The sequence below is a fragment of the Bison bison genome, unplaced genomic scaffold, assembly GCF_000754665.1.
Source record: "Bison bison bison isolate TAMUID 2011002044 unplaced genomic scaffold, Bison_UMD1.0 scf7180017863888, whole genome shotgun sequence".
Lineage (NCBI taxonomy): Eukaryota > Metazoa > Chordata > Mammalia > Artiodactyla > Bovidae > Bison > Bison bison.
Window position 1 is genome coordinate 339,452 of NW_011494460.1, and position 6,956 is coordinate 346,407.

General features: G+C 42.2%; 1 long non-coding RNA gene across 1 annotated transcript in view; it reads right to left on the reverse strand.

Moving 5' to 3' along the window:
- Positions 1-861: 861 nt before the first annotated feature.
- The window catches only part of LOC104984138, a 22,566-nt gene continuing 16,471 nt past the window's right edge, over positions 862-6,956 (reverse strand). Inside the window, exon 3 of the long non-coding RNA XR_824713.1 lies at positions 862-979. This is a non-coding gene — a long non-coding RNA (uncharacterized LOC104984138). The remainder of the gene's footprint in view (positions 980-6,956) is intronic.

Consider the following 6,956-nt stretch of genomic DNA (forward strand, 5'->3'; position numbering starts at 1 on the left):
AGAGCAGAGGTCAGGAAACTTCACTGCCTGTTTTCGCAAGCTTAAAAGCTAAGAATGACTTTTACAGAAAAACACTTGCCATCAATTTGATAAATGAGAACACTAACTTTGAACAACAATTAAGAGAAATGTTATCCCTTCGAAAAGAATTCTATCGTTCTGATAAGTTTATCTGTATCACAAAAACTGTACTCAATTGTTATTTTTTTCAGTAAAAGTCATTAAAACTTGCTTTCTCTCTTATATATAAGTACCTACATCATATCTTTGAGTTTATCTCTTGGTCTGAACGCTAAAAATATTTACCAACCATAAACTTTATAGAAGCAGTGTGCTGACTTCTGAAATAATGAAACCTATAATGTGGTAGATACAGTGATAGAGACTGCAACTTGAGAATTTAAGTTATTGAGAAAACAAATAATTAGCTTTTGTTTTCAGTCACCAAGTCATGTCCGACTCTTTGCGACCCCCATTGACTGCAGCATGCCAGGCTTCTCTGTCCTTCACTATCTCCTGTAGTTTGCTCACATTCATGTCCATTGAGTCAGTGATGCCATCCAACCATCTCATCCTCTGTTGCCCTCTTCTACTTCCCTCAATCTTTCCCAGAATCAGGGTCTTTCCCAATGAGTTGGCTCTTCTCATCAGGTGGCCAAACTATTGGAGCTTCAGCTTCAGCATCAGTCCTTTCATTGAATATTCAGGGTTGATTTCCTCGAGGATTGACAGGTGTGATCTCCTTGAAGTCCAAGGGACTCTCAAGAGTCTTCTCCAACACCACAGTGTGAAAGTTCAGCACTCAGCTTTCTTTACAGCCCACCTCTCACATCCATACATGACTACTAGCAAAATCATAGCTTCGACTAAATGGACCTTTGTGGGCAAAGTGATGTCTCTGATTTTTAATATGCTGCTTTGGTTGGTCAACCCATGGTTTCAGGGTAGACTTCTGGGAATAGAAGCAATAGGACTGAATCTGAAAAAGAAAGTAAAAGTAAGTAAGAGCGGTGAGCAGAAGGGTCATCAAGGTGTATGGGTGGGTTAGGTCAGGTCCTCAGGTAAGCAGATGCCCAGACGGGATTTCATGGGATTAGTTTAGGTGTTCATGATGCTTAACTCTATGCCCTGCCATGGACTAGATTTCAATTATAACCGGCTGCCTGATGGTGCATAGAACCAGCTGTGAAAGAGCTCTGTGAGTGGGAGCAGGGGTCTGTACTGAGAAGACACCAGTCTCTATCCCTCCTCTGTATATGGTACATGTTATACATTCTCTTATCTCTTTAGTGTGTTCACTGTTCATTTTTAAAAGTTGCACTGTTTTATACAAAAAGTAAAATAAATTTTTTAGTGACAAATGTCTGTAGAGAATAAAATGAACTGATAAAAATCACTCTTTACAGTGACCTCCAAATTTTACTTATTTTCAGTAACAGATTGTGAATAAAATACATATATATAATTATCCAGGGCTCCCCTACTGGCTCATTGGTAAAGAATCCACCTGACAATGCGGGAGATGTGGGTTGATAAATAGGTTGGCAAGATCTTCTGGAGAAGAAAACAGCAACCCACTCCAGTTTCTTGCCTGGGAAATCCCATGAACAGAGGAGGCTGGTGGGCTACAGTCCATGGGGTCTCATAGTCAGACACAACTGAGCAATTGAACAATAACACTTCATGCAAAGATGGGCTCAGTAAAGGACAGAAATGGTAGGGACCTAACAGAAGCAGAACATATTAAGAAGAGGTGGCAAGAATACACAGAAGAACTGTATAAAAAAGATCTTCATGACCCGGATAACCACGATGGTGTGATCACTCACCTAGAGCCAGACATTTGGGAATGTGAAGTAAAATGGGCCTTAGGAAGCATCTCTACAAACAAAGCTAGTGGAGGTGATGGAATTCCAGTTGAGCTATTTCAAATCCTAAAAGATGATGCTGTGAAAGTGCTGCACTCAATATGCCAGCAAATTTGGAAAACTCAGCAGTGGCCACAGGACTGGAAAAGGTCAGTTTTCATTCCAACCCCAAAGAAAGGCAATGCCAAAGAATGATAAAACTACCACACAATTGCACTCATCTCACATGCTAGTAAAGTAATGCTCAAAATTCTCCAAGCCAGGCTTCAGCAATACATGAACTGTGAACTTCCAGATGTTCAAGCTGGTTTTAGGAAACGCAGAGGAACCAGAGATCAAATTGCCAACATCCGCTGGATCATGGAAAAAGTAAGAGAATTCCAGAAAAACATCTATTTCTGCTTTATTGACTATGCCAAACTCTTTGACTGTGTGGATCACAATAAACTGTGGAAAATTCTGAAAGAGATGGAATACCAGACCACCTGACCTGCCTCTTGAGAAACCTGTATGCAGGTCAGGAAGCAACAGTTAGAACTGGACATGGAACAACAGACTGGTTCCAAATAGGAAAAGGAGTATGTCAAGGCTGTATATTATCACCCTGCTTATTTAACTTATATGCAGAGTACATCATGAGAAACGCTGGGCTGGAGGAAGCACAGGCTGGCATCAAGATTGCTGGGAGAAATACCAATAACCTCGGATATGCAGATGACACCACCCTTATGGCAGAAAGTGAAGAAGAACTCAAGAGCCTCTTGATGAAGGTGAAAGAGGAGAGTGAAAAAGTTGGTTTAAAGCTCAACATTCAGAAAACGAAGATCATGGCATCCGGTCCCATCACTTCATTACAAATAGATGTGGAAATAGTGGAAACAGTGTCAGACTTTATTATATTTTTGGGCTCCAAAATCACTGCAGATGGTGACAGCAGCCATGATATTAAAAGACACCTACTCCTTGGAAGGAAAGTTATGACCAACCTAGATAGCATATTGAAAAGCAGAGACATTACTTTGTCAACAAAGGTCCGTCTAGTCAAGGCTATGGTTTTTCCAGTGGTCATGTATGGATGTGAGAGTTGGACTGTGAAGAAAGCTGAGTGCCGAAGAATTGATGCTTTTGAACTGTGGTATTGGAGAAGACTCATGAGAGTCCCTTGGACTGCAAGGAGATTCAACCAGTCCATCCTGAAGGAAATCAGTCCTGAATATTCATTGGAAGGACTGATGTTGAAGCTGAAACTCCAATACTTTGGCCACCTGATGCAAAGAACTGACTCATTTGAAAAGACCCTGATGCTGGGAAAGATTGAGGGACGGAGGAGAAGGGGATGACAGAGGATGAGATAGTTGGATGGCATCACCGACTTAATGGACGTGGGTTTGGGTGAACTCCGGGGGTTGGTGATGGACAGGGAGGCGTGGCGTGCAGCATTTCATGGGGTCGCAAGGAGTTGAACATGACTGAGCGACTTCACTTTCACTTTTCACTTTCATGCATTGGAGAAAGAAATGGCAACCCACTCCAGTGTTCTTGCCTGGAGAATCTCAGGGACAGGGGACCCTGGTGGGCTGCCGTCTATGGAGTTGCACAGAGTCGGACATGGCTGAAGCAACTTAGCAGCAGCAGCAGACAGAATATGGAAAAGCAGAGACACTACTTTGTCAACAAAATTCCGTCTAGTCAAGGCTATAGTTTTTCCAGTGATCATGTATGGATGTGAGAGTTGGACTATAAAGAAAGCTGAGCACCAAAGAATTGATGCTTTTGAACTGTGGTGTTGGAGAAGACTCTTGAGAGTCCCTTGGACTGCAAGGAGATCCAACCAGTCCATCCTAAAGGAGATCAGCCCTGGGTGTTCATTGGAAGGGCTGATGTTGAATCTGAAACTAATTCTTTGGCCACTTGATGAGAAGAGATGACTCATTTGAAAAGACCCTGATGCTGGGAAAGATTGAGGGCAGGAGGAGAAGGGGACGACAGAGGATAAGATGGTTGGATGGCATTACCGGCTCAATGGACGTGGGTTTGCATAGACTACAGCAGCTGGTGATGGACAGGGAGGCCTGGTGTGCTGTGGTTCGTGGAGTTGCAAAGAGTCAGACACGACTGAGCGACTTAACTGAATTGAATTTGTGGCCTGTTTTTTCATTTTTGCAAGAATATTTTTTGAAGAACACAAGGTTTTAATTTGATGAGATTTATCAATTTGTTTGTTTGTTTATGGTTCATGCTTTCTATGTCCTAAGAAATCTTTTTAACAAAAGGTCAGAAGAATTTTCTTCTAGATATTTTATAGGTTTCACATTTTGTTCTATGATCCATTTCAACTTAAGTTTTTTATATCAGTCAGTTCAGTTCAATGGCTCAGTCGTGTCCGACTCTTTGTGACCCTATGGACTGCAGGACACCAGGCTTCCCTGTCTATCACCAACTCCTGGAGTTTACTCAAACTCATGTCCCCTGAGTCAGTGATGTCATCCAACCATCTCATCCTCTCTCGTCCCCTTTTTTATATAGTGGAAGTAAATTTCAGGTTCAATTTTTTGCATATGATGTTTAATTGTACCAGCACCATTTATGGAAAATCTTTTGCATCTATCATCCTGTCACCTTTGTTGAAAACCATTTGACCACAGATATGCGGGTACCTTTTTGTGCCTGCAATGTAGGAGACAGGTTTTGTCCCTGGGTCGTGAGATCCCCTGGAGTAGGACATGGCAACCTACTTCAGTGTTCTTGTCTGAGAAATCCCATGGACAGAGGAGCCAGGCAGGCTACAGTCCATGGGGTCCCAAGAATTGGTCACAACTTAGTGACTAAACCACCACCACCATAGACTACTTACTATGTGCTAGGCAATAAATGCTTCACAAATGCCATTCATTTAATCCTCATATTGACTTTATGAGTTGGTATGACTGTTAATTACAATTTGCTGATGAGGGAACCGAGTGATAGAAAACTTAGTTAACTTTCCCAAGATTGGTGGTTCTCAACTAGGGGTGACTTTGTCCCTTTCAGGAGACATTTTCTAATGCCTGAAGATAGTTTTAGTTATTATAGGTGAAGGAGAGAATGCTGCTGAAATCTAATGAGTAGAGACCAACAACTCTGCTACATAACCTACAACGCAAGGATAGCTCCTCACAACAAAGTTGACAGAAGCCATGAAATTAAAAGACGCTTGCTCCTTGGAAGAAAATTATGACAAATCTAAGCAGCATGTTAAAAATCAGAGACATCACTTTGCCAACAAAGTGATGGTTAAAGCTATGGTTTTTCCAGTAGTCATGTACAGATGTGAAAGTTGGACCATAAGGAAGGGAGAGTGCTGAAGAATTGATGCTTTCAAACTGTGGTGCTAGAGATGACTCCTGAGAGTCCCTTGGAGAGCAAGACCAAACCAGTCAATCTTCAAGGAAATCAACCCTCAATATTCATTGGAAGGGATGATATGAAGCTAAAGCTTCAATACTTTGGCCACCTGATGCAAAGAGCTGACTCACTGGGAAAGACCCTGATGCTGGGAAAGATTCAGGGCAGGAGGAGAAGAGGGTGATAGAGAATGAGACGGTTGGATAGCATCTCCAACTCAATGGACATGAGTTTGAACAAACTCTGGGAGATAGTGAAGGACAGAGAAGCGTAGTGTGCTGCAGTCCATGGGATCACAAAGAGTTAGATAGGACTGTGCGACTGAACAACAAAAACAAAATCAGAAGAAAGAGCTGGAAAAGTTGAAAGTAGTTGCTTCTATGGAGGTATAACATCGGGTGGGAAAAAAGGTCAGTAGAATATTTTTGTGTATGTTTTTTGTTGTTGGTTCTGTTTGTTGTTGTTCTTTAAGAAGACCTGAGCAGCCGTGAAGAGATACCCCACGCCCAAGGTAAGAGAAACCCAAGTAAGACGGTAGGTGTTGCAAGAGGGCATCAGAGGGCAAACACACTGAAACCATACTCACAGAAAACTAATCAATCTAATCACACTAGGACTACAGCCTTGTCTAACTCAATGAAACTAAGCCATGCCTGTGGGGCAACCCAAGATGGGCGGGTCATGGTGGAGAGATTTGACAGAATGTGGTCCACTGGAGAAGGGAATGGCAAACCACTTCAGTATTCTTGCCTTGAGAACCCCATGAACAGTATGAAAACGCAAAATGATAGGATACTGAAAGAGAAACTCCCCAGGTCAGTAGGTGCCCAATATGCTACTGGAGATCAGTGGAGAAATAACTCCAGAAAGAATGAAGGGACAGAGCCAAAGCAAAAACAGTACCCAGCTGTGGATGTGACTGGTGATAGAAGCAAGGTCCGATGCTGTAAAGAGCAATATTGCATAGGAACCTGGAATGTCAGGTCCATGAATCAAGGCAAATTGGAAGTGGTCAAACAAGAGATGGCAAGAGTGAATGTCGACATTCTAGCAATCAGCGAACTGAAATGGACTGGAATGGGTGAATTTAACTCAGATGACCATTATATCTACTACTGCAGGCAGGAATCCCTCAGAAGAAATGGAGTGGCCATCATGGTCAACAAGAGTCCGAGATGCAGTACTTGGATGCAATCTCAAAAACGACAGAATGATCTCTGTTCATTTCCAAGGCAAATCATTCAATACCAGAGTAATCCAAGTCTATGCCCCAGCCAGTAATGCTGAAGAAGCTGAAGTTGAAGGGTTCTATGAAGACCTACAAGACCTTTTAGAACTAACACCTAAAAAAGATGTCCTTTTCATTATAGGGGACTGGAATGCAAAAGTAGGAAGTCAAGAAACACCTGGAGTAACAGGCAAATTTGGCCTTGGAATACGGAATGAAGCAGGGCAAAGTATAATAGAGTTTTGCCAAGAAAATGCACTGGTCATAGCAAACACCCTCTTCCAACAACACAAGAGAAGACTCTATACATGGACATCACCAGATGGTCAACACCAAAATCAGATTGATTATATTCTTTGCAGCCAAAGATGGAGAAGCTCTATACAGTCAGCAAAAACAAGACCAGGAGCTGACTGTGGCTCAGACCATGAACTCCTTATTGCCAAATTCAGACTTAAATTGAAGAAAGTAAGGAA